General features: G+C 40.7%; 1 long non-coding RNA gene across 4 annotated transcripts in view; it reads right to left on the bottom strand.

Moving 5' to 3' along the window:
• Window positions 1–338: 338 nt before the first annotated feature.
• LOC121069083 overlaps window positions 339–18809 on the bottom strand; it is a 61753-nt gene continuing 43282 nt past the window's right edge. For 2 of the 4 annotated variants that reach the window (XR_005819237.1, XR_005819238.1), the window contains exons 3-5: window positions 883–10262; window positions 698–794; window positions 339–616 (exon numbers count right to left, since the gene is read on the bottom strand). This is a non-coding gene — a long non-coding RNA (uncharacterized LOC121069083). The remainder of the gene's footprint in view (window positions 617–697; window positions 795–882; window positions 10263–18809) is intronic. The other 2 variants (XR_005819240.1, XR_005819239.1) reach the window with 2 other exon arrangements.

Raw genomic sequence — 18809 nt, 5'->3', positions numbered from 1 at the left:
CTGATCAAAAGACACGTTTGAACTGGCTGAGGTTGAAACAAAGCCGAGCAAACTTGTAGCCCTCTGTTTCCCCATTCATGTTAACAGCAAAAGTGGTGACACTTGCATTAGTCTATGGCACAACCTTGTAGAAGACAGAGCACTATCCCCTGCGTCTAAAGACAATCAACAGAATTAGCACTTCATAAAAACATCCATTACCTGTGTCATTTTGCAGTCGTCATTCAGAACCCAGGAGCTACAAGTAATAATTTTCATCCAACAGGAGAGTTTTCTGTTTAAAACCAAGTCCTGAATGGCAATTGTAAAGCAGCATAATAGAGATGAGATTTCACAGTTCATTTTTGCATTGCTTTTATTTTAAGGATACTTACACAAACAATTACCGGCTTCTGAAGAAACAGGGCCAAAAACTGCTATTTAGGGAACTATTTAAATTCAATTTTTGCAAAGGACAGCGTTTCTGCTAAGCCAGCGAGTCTGAATAAATACAAGCTGAAAAGAAAACGTCAGGTTGGAGCTTGGACAAGGCAAGGAAGAGAGAAGCTTCAGTGCTGTTCTGCTACCGCCTGTCGTCATCCAAACAGATGTTCCTCGCAGCCTTGACCAAACAACTCTGTAATCAGACACAAGCACAGACTCACTCGTGATAGATGTGTGCACTTATATCCGTGACCATGGTCTTGTGAGCACTCACCTTTTCATGCAGTAGTTCACCTTGCACACGGAAATATTTGCGTTTGCTCTACGCTCTTTTCTTCCCGAGCATCAGCTTCAGAAAACTACCGTCACGACTGGCATTTTAAAGGAATCAAATACATCGGAGTTCCAAGTGATATAAGATGAACTTGCTGATGCCAGCAGTTGAACACTAATGCCTACCAGTATCAGCTGACAGGACGCTAATTGCTGGTTACAGGAGATGATTGCTTGGTAAAGGATCTATTCAGTGAGTTACGATTTTGAAAAATTATAAAGTGCAGGCCCTATCTGTGAAAAGATACGCAGTATGAAAATACAGCATACGTTCTCAAGATGATTATCATGACAGAGATCTGTCTAATTAGGAAGAATCTATTTTAATGCTAAGATATGAAAGAGCCCAGCTGGGAGAGGAATTTAGAGGAAGACACAGAAACATGACTGTTAAGCTGACAGCAAATGCAGCCTAAGCATGTTCCAATGACAGCTTCTAAAAAAAATTCATCTCAGCATTTAATCAATAGTGGCTTCAGAACAAGTACAGCCTTACAGATAATCTAGCTAGTCATATTAGTGGGAGGAGCTCCAGAAGTAATATAGAAAATAAGTCTTTGCAGAGCAACACACTGAAACCACTTCCCCTTTGTCAGCTGAGCTAGTGGTTATCCAGTAGATAGGCAACATTAAAAATACCAGGAGGATAAACACGGATCACACTGTATCAGGAACCAGAGATTTAATTCCTGGTGCTGCCACTCAGGTTGGAAGCTGCAGGTTTCGTGGCAGCAAGTTTCAAACCATCTCGGGCAGCAGATTAACCTTCTGAGTGGCCACCTGGGTAGAAACCTTTCCGAAAGCTCCAACTATAATTAAACAGTTTATGTCTAAATCGATGCACAGCACGGTGACACGGGTATCTGCTGGAAGCCTAACCTGGCGTCCACAGCTCAGCGTGTTCACTGAATGTAACTTTGAAAGCCAGCTGACAGACACCTCTTGGGTCTGGACGACGCATCCTTACACAATAAAAAGGGTTTCAAAAGATTTCTGCTGAAGGTTCTCTTGGGTACAGTGCTATGTAAGCGAGCAAATCAGGTGTACTTCAGTTACTCCTATAAGCTACTTATGTGCATGTTGCCTAATACACCTGTAGTCAAAAGAGAGTAACACTGTCGTCTCCAGAGTAGTTAAAAGAAAAGCCACATAGTAGCGGGCTGATTCAAAACACAACAAAACCAAACACAACACAACCTCCACGAATGCATCTGTGAAATCCAGCTACAGCATAGCAGCATGGCTAAAATTCTCTTGACAGAAGGGGTGGCCACGAGCTACAGTTGTCAGAAGATCCACAGCTGCAGGAATTCTCCAAGTGATGAACCACGTCTGGAGCAAAAGAAGTCTCTCTAAATAGTTAAGGAAAAAGTCATCAAGGTTGAAAAGGAACAGAAGAGCAAAACAATGAAGGGAGGAAGGGGAAGCAACAAAGAAAATCAGAAAGCCAGTTAAAATTGCAGAAGTCAGAACTCTAAGATAGACTGCAGGAAGTGGAATGATCACTATGTGTAAATACAAAAAAAAAAAAAAAAAACCACCCTCAAAACTATGTGCCTGCCAGCCTATACATTTCAAGTTGTAGAACAGGGGGAATCCAAGTCAGAATTTTTACAAAGTCCTTCAAGCTGTAAACATAAGTGAAAACTCCGATTCAGCAAGGTATTACAGCAAGACAGTCACATGGATTGAGACACACACACGCTCCGCTGAATCTGGGCTGAAACATGGGGAAAGGAAACCACCTGTGCGCTCCTTCTCTCCCGTTATGATTACAGATAGATCACAAGAATGTAAAAACAGTAAGTTTAAGATTAAACACCTATGTTTTGCTTAAAGGAAGCGTCTTACCTCAATTCTCTTCTGTTTTGCATCATGTGCAACTCTTGCAAGGGAAGTGCAAGAAAAATTCTAGAAGTTGGCACTTGGCAAGATCATTTGTTCCCCAAGTACCTCAGTATCTAACCCTTTACAGCGGGGGCTACGCCTGCATAATGTTGCCCCAGCTTTTGGGGAACCTAGTATTAGATTATCCAATTATAATGTAACACATGATTACGTGATTATAAATATGCATGCAAAATTCAGCAAAACAACTTGCATTGTGATTCATTCCACGTATGTTATCACTAGCTATATGAACAAATTTACATACTCAAGCAAGTTTCCAGAACACCAGTAAGAAAAAGCCAAGACATAAACAAGTAGACGTCTCCTCCAGCCAGGGGAGAAACGACCCGTCATGGCAAGGCTTTCGCACGTGCTTTAAGAGGAGAGAACTCTGAATGAGGTTCCAGACTGTAAATGCCTCTAAGTCCAGAAAGTTAATCAGTGCTAACAGACCTTCCCGAAGCTTTGAGAAGGCAGAGCTTAACTGTAAATTTTTCTCTTTGATAAATCTCTCTGATTTGGTAGCTATAGTCTCAGCAGACAGCCTCACACAAAATAAAAGAGAATTTTCCTCTCAACCTTCTAGCCCAAGTTCAAAAACTACTTTTGACTTTATATTGACGGTAATAGTCCTACAAAGAATATAAACTATGGGTCTGCGCTTAAGGCACATGAACAGAAATATCAAGGGTTGTGTTCTGTCCATTATTCGTGCACAGAGAGCAGCCCATAGGTTTTCACTTGTCATTAACAGCAGAGCTAAATAGGCATATACAAAATCTTGAGGGACACTCCATCCCTTTTGCACCTATTTCTCACCCAGCCTCTTGGCAGCTACCCTACATACAATCCATGCAGAAATTCGCAACTATTGTTATTTTAATAATAAGTTATTTTCAAGAAAGAGAAATGCTTTACATTCCTCCCCATGCCAATGTGCTGGCTGGTATTGCCATTGTTTCACTGCAACTGCTAGAGTTTACAATCTACAAACATACATGATTTTTAATATTTTTAAATGTCTCTGATGCAAGAGATGTGGCCACAGGGTGCTATGTAATGTTTTGGACCACTTTAGATGGCTCCCCAGCCAGTGCAACAACTATAGTTTACAATCTACAAATATACATGGCGTACATAAAATACTGTATTAAAAGTACATCACCGAGGTTGCAGTTTTGCAGTCAATGAGCTTAAAACCACCAAAATCAAAGTGCTTGTGCAATCTTTATTTGGCTTCCTTGCGTAATCCACAGTATGATGAAGTTTTCAAATACACCCTTACAAACTATTTTTCCACAGGATGTTTGCTTCATTCTGTACACAGAATTGTCAGCGCTCACCAGTGAACAGCTATTTAGTACATTTTTTTTCCCCTTTTTGTTCTGCATATGACCTCATGTCTATTTACTAATTCAAACCCCTGTTCGCAGACATTCATTTCCTCAGAATGACCACCACTATTACTCCACCACCACTATTGCTCCTGAGTGCTTCACATACCGATAAACTGATTTTCACAATTTAGTGCAAGTGAGAGGACAGTGCTCTTACTCATATTCGACACTGGAAACTGAAACAAAGAAATCAAGCTTAAATCGTTTGCTAAAATGCCTAATTTGAGCTGATTTTTTTAAAAGACTTAAACAACTTAAAGTACACTGTGTATTGTAAGAGCAGCCCACGTCAACTTCAGTTGGATTTGTAGATGCCTAGCACTTCTGTTAGTCAAAACCCCCTTCTCAAGTCAGGTACCTAGAAGATGAGGAACAGAGTAAGTGATCACCTGCAAGAAGGCGAGTTTAAGTGAACTGAGCAGCATCGCATAGGACAGTTCAAACATTCCATCTCAAACACACAAGTTCAGTAAATTTATTGGCAAAACCAGAAATCAAGGCCTTACAGGGAAAAAAATAAAATAATACATGCTGTTTTTCAGTAATCTTTTAAAAGAAGTCTTTTTGTCCCACTCTTTCTGCAGACACACCTTTCAAAACAGCCTTTTCTGAAGTTAAGTCAAAACATGCTGTGTTTAGAAAGCACTGCTCAGAGAAAGTTTCCTTGAAGCCAGAAAAATGCTAAAGAGGTAAGACGTTAAAATAACCTGAAAATCCCTAAAAGCATACAGAAGGGATTCCCATTCACGCTTGGTCATATTAACCAAAGCACAATAAACCAGTAACTACTAGCTACACTGAAAACCAAGCCTGCGTCCAGGCTATTTCCAGAGCCACTAAAGTCACTAGACAACATTCATCAGAAGTCTAGGACGCCTCCCATCTTAGCTCAGGCTTGCAGTTAACTAATGGTTTACATTCAGCAAACAACAGCTGATTAGATTCCAGTTAGACAGGAGAAAAATCCCTCTCATAGTATGAATAGTGAGACTTTAAATAGAAGGCTTATGGAGGCTGTTGAGTCTCCATCACTGAAAACTGTAGGAGCAGGGTAGACAAATTTGTCAGTAAGGACACAGATGTAATCGATTTTGCCGTCCATGGAACAGGGGAAGGGATTAGGTGACTCCTTAGGTCTCTTCCAGCCCTAACTTTTTGAAACGTTTTGATTACTTAGGGAGCTTGAAAGTTATACATGTATTTAAGCTGTTAATAACTTTATTTACTGAATCCTGACTTCGGTGTAAGGAGGTTACGTATGAACTTCTGTGTGGGTTCATCCCACAGGTGCATCTATCACAGAACTCTGAATGAACGCTCAGGAAAAATAAGCACAGGGTAAGCACATGCTGCCTCCCAGCCTTCAAACATTTTCAGGTTATGTTATGTGATTATCTAGTTAGTAGCCTCTTCAGCGTCTCTTCCAAGGTTCTACCCAGTCTCCTTGTATTCCCATAAACTCCTCGATGCAGAAGGTTCTTTGAAGAGTACCACCACTGACCCACACAGGTTGTCTGAAGAACCGGTTCCTTCGGTTTGTTCTGAATAAAACTCCCACAAGCTTCTTTTGATATCCCTCATTCTCGTATTATAAGAGAGGGTGAAAAGCCAAGCCCCTTCCACTGCTATCCAGACCTCTCAGTTCTGTATGTCTTCTTATATCCCCCCTATCACGTCTCTTCAGAACGAAGATTCTTGGCTATTCCACGTACGGAGTTCCTTAAGAGTTGCACGGACATCATGGTATACGTCTGATCATCCTTGCCATCTCTGAATATTTTTCAGTTCTAGTATGTTCTTTCCATGACAAAACTTCACGCAGTATTCAAGTGTACAAACCCTGGATTTCTATAGTAGCACAATGACTTCAACAGCAGCATAATGATCCTCTCTGGTTTGTTCTCTATTTGCTTCCTAATAATTCCTTACCTATAACTTTTTTTCTTCTTTTTCTTTTTTCTACTAAGTCAATATTTTCATTGAATTGTCTATAGTAAGCCAAAGGTCTGGTTCCTGAAGAAATTTGGTCCATCTTAGAAATGACCCAAAATCTGAAGATAGGATTATTATTCCCCAAGTGTATCACTATATTCATCTATGCTGAGTTGCACCCATCGTTTATTGTACAGTCTTTCAACATCTTTCTACTTTCCACGTAATCTGTCCTTGTATAGCCTCCTATCATCAGCAAAGCTTTGCCACCTCACTGATCACTTCCTTTCTCCTGGTCATTAATAGCACAAGGGGTAACTGTTTTAAACTGAAAAAGGGTAGGCTTAGATTAGATATAAGGAAGAAATTCTTCACAATGAAGGTGGTGAGACACTGGAACAGGTTACACAGAGAGGCTGTGGATGCCCCATCCCTGGAAGTGTTCAATGCCAGGCTGAATGGCGCTTTGAGCAACCTCATCTGGTGGGAGTTGTCCCTGCCGACTGCAGGGCAGTTGGATCTGGGTGATCTTTTAGGTCCCTTCCAATCCAAGCCATTCTGTGATTCTACGGTTTAAGACTATACTGAGCAATACAGGTCCCAACACGTACACCATATGAAACTTCATATGTGATCTCCTTCCTGTGGAAAAAGTGACCATTTACTTCCATCCAGTGATGGTCTACCCAGTGTTCAAGTCTTTTAAATTACATTGTCATCCATTCCAGGGCCTTCTTTCTTACGCAAGCAACAGCCTTATGTTGCCTGGTTTTCCTGAAACACTTTGATTCTGTTCAAAAGTTCTGTCGAAAGTCTTTTGTAAATTCAAGTTGACTCTACATTCATGTCAGCGACCCCTTCAAAGAAATTCGAGTTTTGTTAACTCTCACTAATTGGATCGTATTTATTCAAGTAGATACTAATTCAAACTCTTATTACCATATCTACTCATTCACCTGAAACAGATGTCAAATGTAGGTTTGCTGGACACCCGTGGAACCTTTCTTAATGACTGACACCACATTTGACACCTGATTTTCATGTACAGAGGGATATTGACGTGACAGGTTACATGCTGCTGTTAGGTATTTCACGCCTGAGTTCTTTAAGAATTCTTGGGTGAATTCTTCTGATCCTGAAGACTCCTCTGTCTTTGGTATCATTACCTCTTTTTAGAGGAACTCTCTGCTGAGTTCCCTGAATGCCCTGAAAGGGCTGCAGAATTCTAGTTGGAGAATTTCTCCAATTTCTTCCACAGTGAACAAGCATGCAGAGAGTTTATCTTCTCTCCAGCGACTTTGTCCTCCCTAAGAGTTCACTTTATACCACTATCATATCCAGACTCACTGACAATGTTTTCCCCTCCTGATGCACTGGAAGAATGACACTGAACTACTTTGGATTCTTTAAGCAAGTTAGGTCTTGGCCTCATCTGTAGGCTGCCTAATACTATTGTTAATATTGTATCTGTCATTGCTTATGATCCTTTCAGTCTTCTTCATTTAGTTGTGTCTTCAGCTTTTCACCTTCTTTCTAATAACCTCTCTTTGCTGTTTGGCCACGATGGCTTCTTTTTACTCTCTCATGGATGTCCAGTAAATCATGTGCATTAGCACTGTGCTTCCTGTTCGGTGTCCTGTTCGTAGTCTTCGTGATCCTTTACAGATTTAATTGCCTTGGGCGCCACTCTTTGTTTATTCTTGGTAAGTCTCCTCATATTGAAATGAACACAACAGCAGTAGATATTTTGGCCTCTGTAGCTCCCGAAAGATACTACATCCAAGAGTGTTACAGGTATTCTTAAAGAGTGAACTTAATATTCAGCAATACACATATATGGATATATATGCATTTACATATGTGCATGCATGTATATATATGTATGTGTTCATTATATATAATCACGCAAATTGCAATATAGGGCAGATGTGGCTGTTAAATGGGGAAGTGACTGTGAAAGGACTTCTGGTTCTTCATGGATATAACTAGACATGAGCAAGGATTCATTTGGATTTGATCTCATTTCAGATTTTGCCTAAAATGAACGCTGATAATAATTAGCATTTATTGCATGCAGCTCTCAAATCCTTCTAAGCATTATTATCCTTCTTTGCAGAGCAATTATGAGCCACAGAACAAAGAACTGGCAAAGACAAGACAGTACCTATGATTCTTCATTTCAATCTGCTACCTATATTGGCATCTCCTTTATTTAATAGGAACTACTAACTTTGCAAACTACTGGAAGTATTGCTTTGAAATCATGCTATCATAATCATAGTTAATTTTACAATAGTAAGCATGCCCAGATGAGGTGTTTACATGTTTGTTTTCAGCCTTTTTTGTCTACATGTAACCAGTATTTGTGTTGTAACAATATAACAAGCATGATTTTCACGCAATAGATAATTTATACTCACTTTTAAGTTGCTTCAGCTTGGTTTACATTTCTTAGCTCAACACAGCACTCTGATCAAATAAGGTAATGCAGACACAAAGCCCGATGCTCCCATGATGTATGTGGCAAATACCCTGGAGAAATCTAGCACCACAGATGAAGAATACCGAAGCACCATCTTTGCATAAATACACAGTCTATAAACAACACAGTCTATAAACAACAGCCCTTAAAAGAAGAAGCAAATTTTTAACTTTTAACCTTTCCATGGTGTAACATGGAAACCTATTATACATATTTTTTTTTTTGGCCTATTCTTTATCCTATGAGACGTGCAGTCATTCCTCTCCCACTTCACCTGTGCTTCCTGACTCCCATTTCTTCTGTTAATCTGTTACCCATCCAGAACTTAGTACAAAAGTGTCTTAGTTTTGCATGTCCCATTCACAAGGGGATAACCTGTTAGCATAGTCATTTTGCGTATTGATCTATGCTGACCTAGGTTCTCCGTGATTTTTTCACAGTAACTTGCATATTAGTTCTAGGGGAGTTTAAGTTCTAGGTCAGTTCACTGATAACTGTTTAATTTAAGGGGTAGAGTTACTTACTTCACTAGCCAAGTAATTTTCTTATCAAGACCTGCAAATGACAGTATATAGGATAGTAGTTCCTTTCATTACTTTTTTTTTTTTTTTTTAAATTTACATATCCTTTCTGGAGAATGAAACACATACTACCTCAGCTAGTCTGGCACCAGAAGCTTGATGCTTCTTTCTCTAAATTGACCAATATCAGACATTGCTAATTGTCAGGTAAGGCAGGGTCACAGACTTTACCTCCATACAGAAGAAAGAGTTGTACTACAGACTACCCAGTAGGTCATATTTTGTCAGCTTTTCCAGCACTCACACACACTAAATGGAGCTTTATTTAGTAATGCTTTGATACTAAGTCAAGCTTCACGATGCATATCATCTCAAGCTGGTATACCCCAAAGTTACTCCATTTAATTCCATCTTACCTGTTTTGTCCCAAAATAGGGGTTTCTTTGGTGTTTAATAGTGTGATTCCTCTTCAATTGCTATGTTAGTTTCACAGCATTCAGTTACAGTATGGATTAGGTACCTTTATATGCATAAAGACATCTCATGACCCGTGAAGATTAATGAAATTGAATACTGTAATTAGGAAAGCATCTAACTTTATGCAGACAGGAAAAAGCCAGGAAGCCACCTGAAGACGACTCTCATTCCATAAACAGCAAAGATACTGAATCAGCAGAGTGGATTATTCTTTGGGAGTCTACATCATTGTGTTACTAACTGAACAGCCCACTATAATGTATACTAGCTATATAGACTTAGTTATTCTTTCATGGTCCTTCAACATAGTTTTATAGCAGTGACACTGAGAAGCCAAAAACTGGATACAGTTTCCCCACTTTTCTGCATCCTGACTCAAAAAGAGAACTGTCATCTCTCCCACATTGCCTGGTACAGTAACTTAATTGGAGTTAGATGTCCAAGACACTGTAACAATAGAAGTTTGGTACTCTACCAATATTTAAAATTCCCTTACAGACATTGCTAATTTACTGATTCTTAGCTCTGCTGAATCAGCATCTCTGAAAGCAACGTCTCCCCTTAATTACTGCCAGAAAGCAGTGCCTCCGCAAGGGCAAATTCAACAAAGAACAGGATTATGGTAGACTGACAGTAGCTATATCAACTCCTATACAATCGTTTTAAAATTATCTAAAATCACTAACCTTTCACTTCTGGAGCACAAGGTTCAATTCTCTGTTTAGCCATGCACGAAAATGAGTTCAGCAATCTTGTGTCAGCCTCCACAGAATCATTCATGTAATTTGCCATGATTGGCAGATTTTGCTGTGAAGAAAGAATGGACGTGAATTAAAAAATAAAAGTGAGTTTTTGCCAGGTTGAAAAATCAAATGTCAATAAATCTGAATGTTAGAATCATGGAACGCAAATTCAGATTTGAAAGTCTGGATCTCTGTGCAACCCGCACATAGACAGAACCAAACAAGAACAGAATGTAGGATCTACTGTAAGCACAGTGTAGGTAAGCATGGCATCAATGGAGCGAGCACTCACTTAAACAGTCCTGTGAAGTAGGATGGTTGCATACCAATGGACTGACTGCTCCTGACCTCTGCTTCTCAGACTTAATGATGTCTTCTTATCCACAGGAGGTGCTCTCATTACTGTCCACACAGTATAGGTAATACTACCTGGTGGACTGCTTTGTGTCTCAAAACATGCCCTATGTTTTCGGAATTGTTATTCATTGCTATGAATTCTGGAGCGCTGCTCAGAATCAAAAAGCTAACAGTCTGTTTCTGGACAGTGAGGAAGACCCTGAGTCCCTTTGCCATGAAGGAACACTTCCCAAACAATAGGGAATACAAATAAAAACCTATAAATAAACATGAAAGGGAAAAAAATAGAAAAGGATAAAAACAAGAGTGAGAGAAAGGTAAGAATGGCAACCCCTTGTCTGTCAATTCTCTCCTCACTTGCTTTGGGTGGCTACTCTTAGACCCAAAATCGAGCCTCCCATATGAAATGAACCAAGGTGAAATTCAAAGGACTTCCTCATTAGGGAAAATGGATAGGACTCCGTTTGTACATATAACTGCTCTGTCATTAACTTTTTCACCTTATGCGTCATTCAGTTTCTTTTCTTTCCTTTGACAAATACTGACCTTTGCATAGTTAGAAGTCTTTGAAAGTAACTATACAATGATGCACTGTCACTTCAAAGTGTAAACAAATCTGAAAAAAGATGGTATCTGTTCTCTCATTACCCAAATAATGACACATGCCTGATGAAGATGTTTCTTGCATTGTACACACTTTCAAGAAGAAATCACGTCCATGTATCTGTGCATAACATCTACTACAAAGGGATACCAATCCTGGCTGGAGCCCTGTGCATTACTGTAATATAAATACTGTAAAACTCACTTATACCTATCACCTACTGCTGTCTAAACTAAAGAGCCGAAGTGAAGAAGAAGAGGGGGAAACACAAGAGGTTGACTGGTTTCACATAAATATTAACCACAACCCTTTCTGTAAGATTTAACTGGCTTACTTTAATGAAAGCAGTAACAGCACGCATGCAGCAGACATTAACAAAGGTGAAGTCTAAACACGCATCACCTCTGCAGCTCTTCAGATTATATTTAGCCCTCCACGGTCACGTTAAGAACCCTGCAAACAAAACTCCATCAAAGCTAACCATCCTTGTTACTCAGCAAGGAAACCGCTTCTGTTTCCAACAAATGAGTGGCAAAACCTTGCATGAAATCCTGTCAGATTCATAGCATAAATCAACCTGTTGTATACCAAATCTAATGCACAGCAACTTGCATAATGGTACTCTACATTTAGATCTCTAAAAAGGACACTCTGAGCTGTATTTTAAAAAGATGTTAATTACACTTTTCCCTCCTCTTGGATGTGCTTCCCACATCCCAGGCTATGGAGTTAGGCTGGTGTTGGTGTATGTTTCCCTCACTGGGCTCTTGGATGACGCAGTCTGCTTTTGGGAAAAGACGGTGCCACTACCACCACGAATGAAATGCCTGGCCATACCCCTACGTTGTAACATAAATACAATCTCTTAGCCCACTTCTCATTTTTCTCAACACTACTTCTCAAACACTCATTTAACAAAAAAGGAAATAAACAAAGCAAAAATAATGGCAGCAAAACCTAAGTTAACCATCCTCTGGCTAAGTCTGCCAGGCACATTAGAACTTGATCCACCAGAGTCTTATTTAAAAATGGGTGGCTGGAAGGTGCCTCAGGATTTATAAAAAGAAAACAGATTGTCTCTGAGGCTGATGCCAAATAACTCATTGCCTGAGTTATCACTCTTCAATCAAAAAGTATATGAAGAAACTACATAAGTCATTTAGACAGCAATCACCATGGAGTTATGCTGGCCTCTCATGTCAGTGATGAAACAGCCAAATTCCCTGACAGTGGTGAGTTATTCCTTTTATCGCTGGCAGAGCTGCCAAAAGAATCATCAAGGGTACAGGCATGGAAAACATGAGGCCTCTCCAAATTCAAGCGATAAAAACACAGTGTGCTTTATTACTTTATTTTAATCTTTATCATTTCAGTTTTAAAGAAATTATAACAGTGTTAAACATAGTTAGGCAATGACACGATTACTTTAAACTCAGTCTTTAATTTCTCTAAGTAGGTCTCTTCCAGACCATGGCCTTTGGGACTCCGTCCCCACTGCTGCCTGCCCCAATCTCTCTCATAACTAAGCACGTATCTTTTAGCCCTGACAAAGCCAGTATAAAATACTGAGTGTTTCATTATTAATTATAATTCGGTCACTTTGGAGGTGGATTTTCTCTCTCTAGCTACAGTAATGACTTAGTACAGGAAATCAATAAATTTTTGTTGCACTTTGACATTGCTGGAAAGAAGTGACATAGCAGAAGCGAGAGTACAGGTGTTTAGAAATATATCTCCACCTACCCTGATTGCCTTTACAAATCCTAAATGAAGAACACACTAATTCTCTTGTATAGTTTTAAATACTTGTTTTAAAACCCAAGCAAGTACTGAAAGAAAGCAAGGTTTGTGGGCCTGATTTCAATTTGAGCAGAATTTCAGTTAATAACATTGCACACATAAACCCTCTTTTAACAGTCCATAATATTAAACTGAAGACAGGATTGCTAAAGAACTTCGTTATTTTTTCTCCCTATTAAATCAGCATTACAGACTTTCAACAGATGTCTTTAATAGACATTGTTATTAAAAAAAGTATTACATAAAATAAATTCAGACCATTTCTCCAGTATTACTTCTCCTGCCATTAAGAGAATCTCTCCTGTATCTTCAATTATTACATTTGCCCCTAAACAAAACTCATCCCCAGACATTATAAACCTCTGTCAGCATTCATACTACTCCTTATACTTAAAAATCTGTCACTGCTTCCATTTAGAGTAACTTTTTTTTTTCAGTTTTAAAAGCTCCAAGAATGTGTTCTAGTAGAAAAGTTTCAGCCCAGAAGCACTTTTTTTTTTTTTTTTTTTTTTTTTAAGTGGCAAAAAATCCCACTTCTTTTTAAGCTCTTGGGTGCCAAAGAGGTTTTGTAGTTTCAGGTATTTTTTCTGCACTTTAACTCAAAAAGAATGTAAGTTGTGTGTAAATTACTTTCAGCGTATCAGCTAATAAATATGTACCTTTGCATATTTACTGCCTGGGAAATGTTATCAAAAGTAATTTTTCCACGGCAAAACCAAAAACAAACAAACAAAGTCCACCACCAAACAGGTGATGCCTCTGGGTCAAACTGTCAGTAATACCATATGCTTGAGCTAAGTACCAAGAAGGCACACGCATGGTCCTCCCGTAAAATAACGCTTGTTGCTCTGATATGCAGATACAGTTATCTCCAACAATTAGAAAACTTATTCAGCTAAGTAAATACAGATTTATGAGCTACAGATTTTCTCTCTTTACCTCTCATCTGCACAGGTAACCTTGACTACACGTAAACTGGGAGATGTTTGAGTATTTCTGAGTTCCCAGGTCTTGACCAAATCCAGACTCCACACTGATGTCAGCCTGCTCCCTCTACAGGCTGGTTTCCACAGAAACCTAACGCATGGTCAGATGGGAATAGCAGCAAGTTCTTGGTCTGGCTAATTAGGAGACAGGATCTAGCACAACCTTAAGAAACATCTAGGGACACGATGGGCTTTGGAGTTAGGCTTCTGGAAGCCTACTTCTCTGGAGCAATTCTACTGAAAGCTGTGAAGTTACTCTTACGTGCTGACACATACATATAAAATATAAATATATATATAAACTGAGTAAATTAAAGCAGACTTTGGTCCCTCAGCAGTACATAACACTCATTCTTACATATTCTATGAGCGAGAGAAAGTGCAAAACAATGTCACAATAGTTAGACACTACTAGTTCAGTCCACCTCCTGACCACAGATCCCTGCACTCACCACAAACCTCTAAACTCAGCTCAAGTTGTCACTCCCCACTTGCCTCAGCAAGTGTCCAGCAAGGCTCAGTGCATTAAAAACTGAGGCATGCAACAACTGTGAACTAGAAATACCACAACACACAGTTTTGTGTATTTGCTCGATGGCGGAATACAGAGAGATGCCTGAAAGCACATCCACAAATACTTAGAGCTTTGCCTTAAAGGTCTGCGGACACCTTAACTAGCTTTGAAGAGCATCATGGCTCTATGAATCTGGTCTCAGGTGTCGTGTGAATTGCTCGTGCAATACAGGACCTTTTAGAAGGTTGGTCGCTGTCTGTCTGTTGCGCAGATCTTTACAGAGATGTTCACAATACCTTTAGTATCACAACTTTTTTCCAGCAGAGGACTCTTTCACAGCTACTGAAAAGAACAGTTTAAGGCGATCACTAAGGGTTGTAGGATGAAACTGTAGCAGTGGAACTTGTTTCATAGATACAGGTACTCCCTCACAAGCAGCACCTTAGCTCTGTGTGTGATGGGTCACCAACTCAAAGTCAAAACTGCACAGCAGTCATTGTTTTTAGTCAAGCTACTAGAGTTACATGCTTCAGAAAAACAGCCTTTTTATGGTAATCATTACTTATGTTTAAAATGTCAAGGTCTTTAAAAACTGGCAAGAAATTTTAAAGAATCAAAAAGCTATTTTCTTTAACCTCGTAATTCTGTTTGGGGAAAATATCAGTGAGAACTTACAATAAATTACGGAATAAAACAATAAAGTTACCCAATACCTCTGTATAAGGCAGCTGTATGAAAACGTCTCCGCAGCAAGATGTGGCTGCTCCTACCTTCACCTGTTACAGGTGGTCCTCTAGGAAGTTTTGGGACCATCAGAACACCCCAAACTGTTACTAACAGGCCTCCTACGCTGCTACGTGTGGGGAAGAATTCCCAGGAGTTAATCTTTTCAGATTCTTTTCTGTTGGTGTTTTCTACTGGCTTTTTGGATTATTTGGTCTTTCTTCAACACCTGGACAACACAAACACAGAAAAATGGTACAGGAAAATCCATTCCACTTACTGTACAGAACAGGCACAACGGACACAAAGCACCTGCAAACAACACGTTAGCTGATCACTACAGCCCTGCCTTGCTGCCTCCATGCAGCTGCCCAGCCACACGTAGCATCTACACGCAACACTCTGAAGAATGAGGTATGAAGAACAGCACAAGCTCATCACAGAAATTAAGAACTGCTGGTGCAATTATGTAGCACCTGAAACAGTCAGACACTTCAAGAGGTAAGATCATTCAGCTGGGTGGCACCAGGAAGCATCTACATCTGGGAAACAGAAGAGAAAATTACTGGTCCGAGCTCAGACGTAGCCCCAAATATAATCTGGCACAGCAGAAAACCTTGCCCACCTTTACATCTTTTCTCTACTATGCACCTTGGCTGCTTCATCTGCTAACAACATAAATCACGGCTGCCTGGAGGGGCCAACATTTAGAAGGATGCAGCCACAGGCCGGGGAGTTGATGACTGACTCTGACATCTGAGAATAGCTCCGAGTAAGCTGCTGCTTTTCTATCAAGAGCGGGATCAGTTTTTCCCCCCTCTAGGTATACACTTTTCATAGCAACACGTTCTGTTGCTATTTAGGATTCACTGGCCACTTCCATTACAAATGTTCTTTTCCTGAGATTTATAACCACAGCTTTTGTTACAAAGCCCAACGCCAGACAAAACTCGCCTCATTGTGGGTTTCATTGCAAAACCAGGACTATAGCCAGCCTCACACAAATTTTTGCAGTTCTTCTGGCGAGCTTGAGACAATTACTAGGTGGCGTTAGAACAATACATACCTTAAGGTCTGGGGCCTGCAAACACTGCTCAACTCCAAATTTATCTGGCTGTTTAAAAATTAAAAGTAAGGAATCCTCTGTATTCAAAGCAGAATCGGCACTGAATGGAGGGCTGAATCCAATGATTGAAACCAAAGACAATGTTTGTGTGAACCCCAGTGAGAATCAAAATAGCTGCATTTTGCACAGCTCTATTTATAACTCTATAATTTTAAATGGTAAGACCAAAAATAGTCATTGCAATATGTCAGCTCAATGTAATTTTTCTTTCCAAGAGATGTAAATCAGTCTAAACTTTTTTTTTTTGGTAGAGTAGTAAAAATAAATAATAAATCATTTTCCAGATAGTTTTAGAGGGTTTTGTGTTATTAAAGTTTTAGTCCTTTGTGACAGGAGTTCCTGGCACGCGAATGTGGCCATTCCCTCATCTGACTTCACTTAGGGTCTACATCTACCAAGGGACTTCCACAAATATGTATTGATTCAAAAAGGCAGCTAGTTCAAGTGGGGGATAATTAGGCTTTCGCCCTCCCCTTCGCTCTGTGCCACTGTTTTCACTCTCTCTACCTCCATTGTATCCTTAAAAGCAGCGGATCTGCAGCCAAGCACTGCACACTCCCCACAGCCAGCAACTTCCTCCGAAGCTGCAGTGCATAATTACAACCAGCTGCTGGGGCTGCTCCCAGCAGCACAGGCAGCACCTTCCTGCCCAGCCAGCAGCCCCCAGGCTCTGCTGGGTGGACACCCTGAAGGAGGCTCCCACCCTCCCGTAGTAAAATTCAGAGAGAGCAGCAGTCCCCCTCCTTTCCTGCACCAAGGGAGATGCTGGAAGCACAGGCTATTTCAGCCTCCCTCCTGCTTCCCTCCTTCCACCAAGTCCCTGTGCTTAAAGGGGAGAAGTCCTCCCTCTCCGGCCCCTGCTGCTGCTCTGTCTGACCCACCAGGCTGCCCGCCACGCTGCTCCTTCCCCCTGAGTGACAGGAGGCACGGCCGTGCTGCGTGGGTAACCCACAGGGACAACAACCCCAGATTAAGACTCTGAGCAGCACTTGGTAGCTCCTGGCGTTTCAGCAGCAGCACAGCATTTTATCCGTGGAAAGGAGAGTCCTTGCTCCAGTGTCAAAGTTCCTGGTAAGGAGTCACAAATGTCACAGACGGTAATTTCTGCAAAAGGAGCTCCATAAACCCATGCCGTATGTGATCAGGGCTCTTGGGTAGCACATCAGTATCAGCCCCATCCATGTACAATGGCTGACAGCAGCACATGGAAGTATGACCAGTGCCCAAGTGATTTAGGGGCGCGGCGCAGTCTCAGAATGCATTTCACACTCTGGAAATGTAAAAATTAGATAAGAGCATTTTAATTTTCCTCCAGGGTAGAGGAGCAAAGCCAGCACAGTAAATGAAATTGTCATTCCAAAGTCATGATGTTTTTTTATGCCACAATAAAGTTACGTAGCTGTATGGGAATCCTGTCAGGTTCGCTGTTTGCACTTTCCCTATGGGTGTAAGCACACCTCAGACACTCCAGCTTTCATGCTGTATTTTGCTTTAGCACTAGTGTTGCCTGTACAGCACACACATTGACCTTTCTCTGCTTATTATTGCAGCACCGCGGCGGCAGGCAGCAAGAGCTGTGCATCCTCCCAACTTCTCTGACCATAGTTTTGCATGTTGGCTTTGGCACTAAAACAGACTTAAGAAATCGCCCTCCTCTGTTTGTCGGGCTGAACGGCTGCGGGTTAAAAAAAGTGTGTTTATCCTGATTCATTTCACTGATCCCATTCCAGCTGATCCAAATAACACTGGCAAAAGAGGGAAGCAAACGGTGGTAAACTGTGGTAAAAAGAGGAATGAATGAGCAGAAATGAGCAGATGGAAGGAGAGGAGAGTGGTAAACATGAAACCATCTTTACTGTTGGAAAATGCACAAGGAAAAAATGCTCTCAGAGAGCTCAGTTATTGGTAAATCAACTCTTCTCCCGCAAATGCTTCTCTCTATTATACATATTCCACTTCACATGATTTCCAAGTGGCAACAAGAACCCTGGAGTTGCGTGTCAGAGCCTTAAGCAGAGAACATTGACTGGAAGGACTCATTTACCAAATACAACGTATGCACTACAGTTCTTTACGCTGGTGTAACACTTGGTAGAAGAGCTCCAGGTGGCTGCCTGGAGCAGGAGAGATGCTCTGAAGGGAGGCCGACGCTGCTGCTCATTCTCTGACAGCACAAACTCCACTGTAAGCAATGACAACCGTTTTGTTGAATGCTGTGACGTAGTCCAAGACGCTGTTGAAACGTGTGAGGTCAGAACCTGCTGTGAACTTTAAGCAGTGGAAACTGGTCATTTTTCAGCCAGGGAGACAAAACTCTTCTCATATCACACATGCAAAGTACAACATTTGGGGGAGAAAGAGTCACGAACCCACTGCTGGAGGAGAAATGTTGTACTGGCTGTATGGTAGCTATACTACCATACTGGCTGAAAGTGGGATGAGCCTACCTGCCAAAGAAAAAGAAACAAAGCATTTATGCGAAAAGCAAAGTAAATCAGGGT

Source organism: Cygnus olor, chromosome 4 (assembly GCF_009769625.2).
Source record: "Cygnus olor isolate bCygOlo1 chromosome 4, bCygOlo1.pri.v2, whole genome shotgun sequence".
In the NCBI taxonomy this organism is placed as follows: Eukaryota; Metazoa; Chordata; class Aves; order Anseriformes; family Anatidae; genus Cygnus; species Cygnus olor.
The sequence above is the reverse complement of the archived record's forward strand: the minus strand, read 5'-3'. Positions and strand labels throughout refer to the sequence as shown.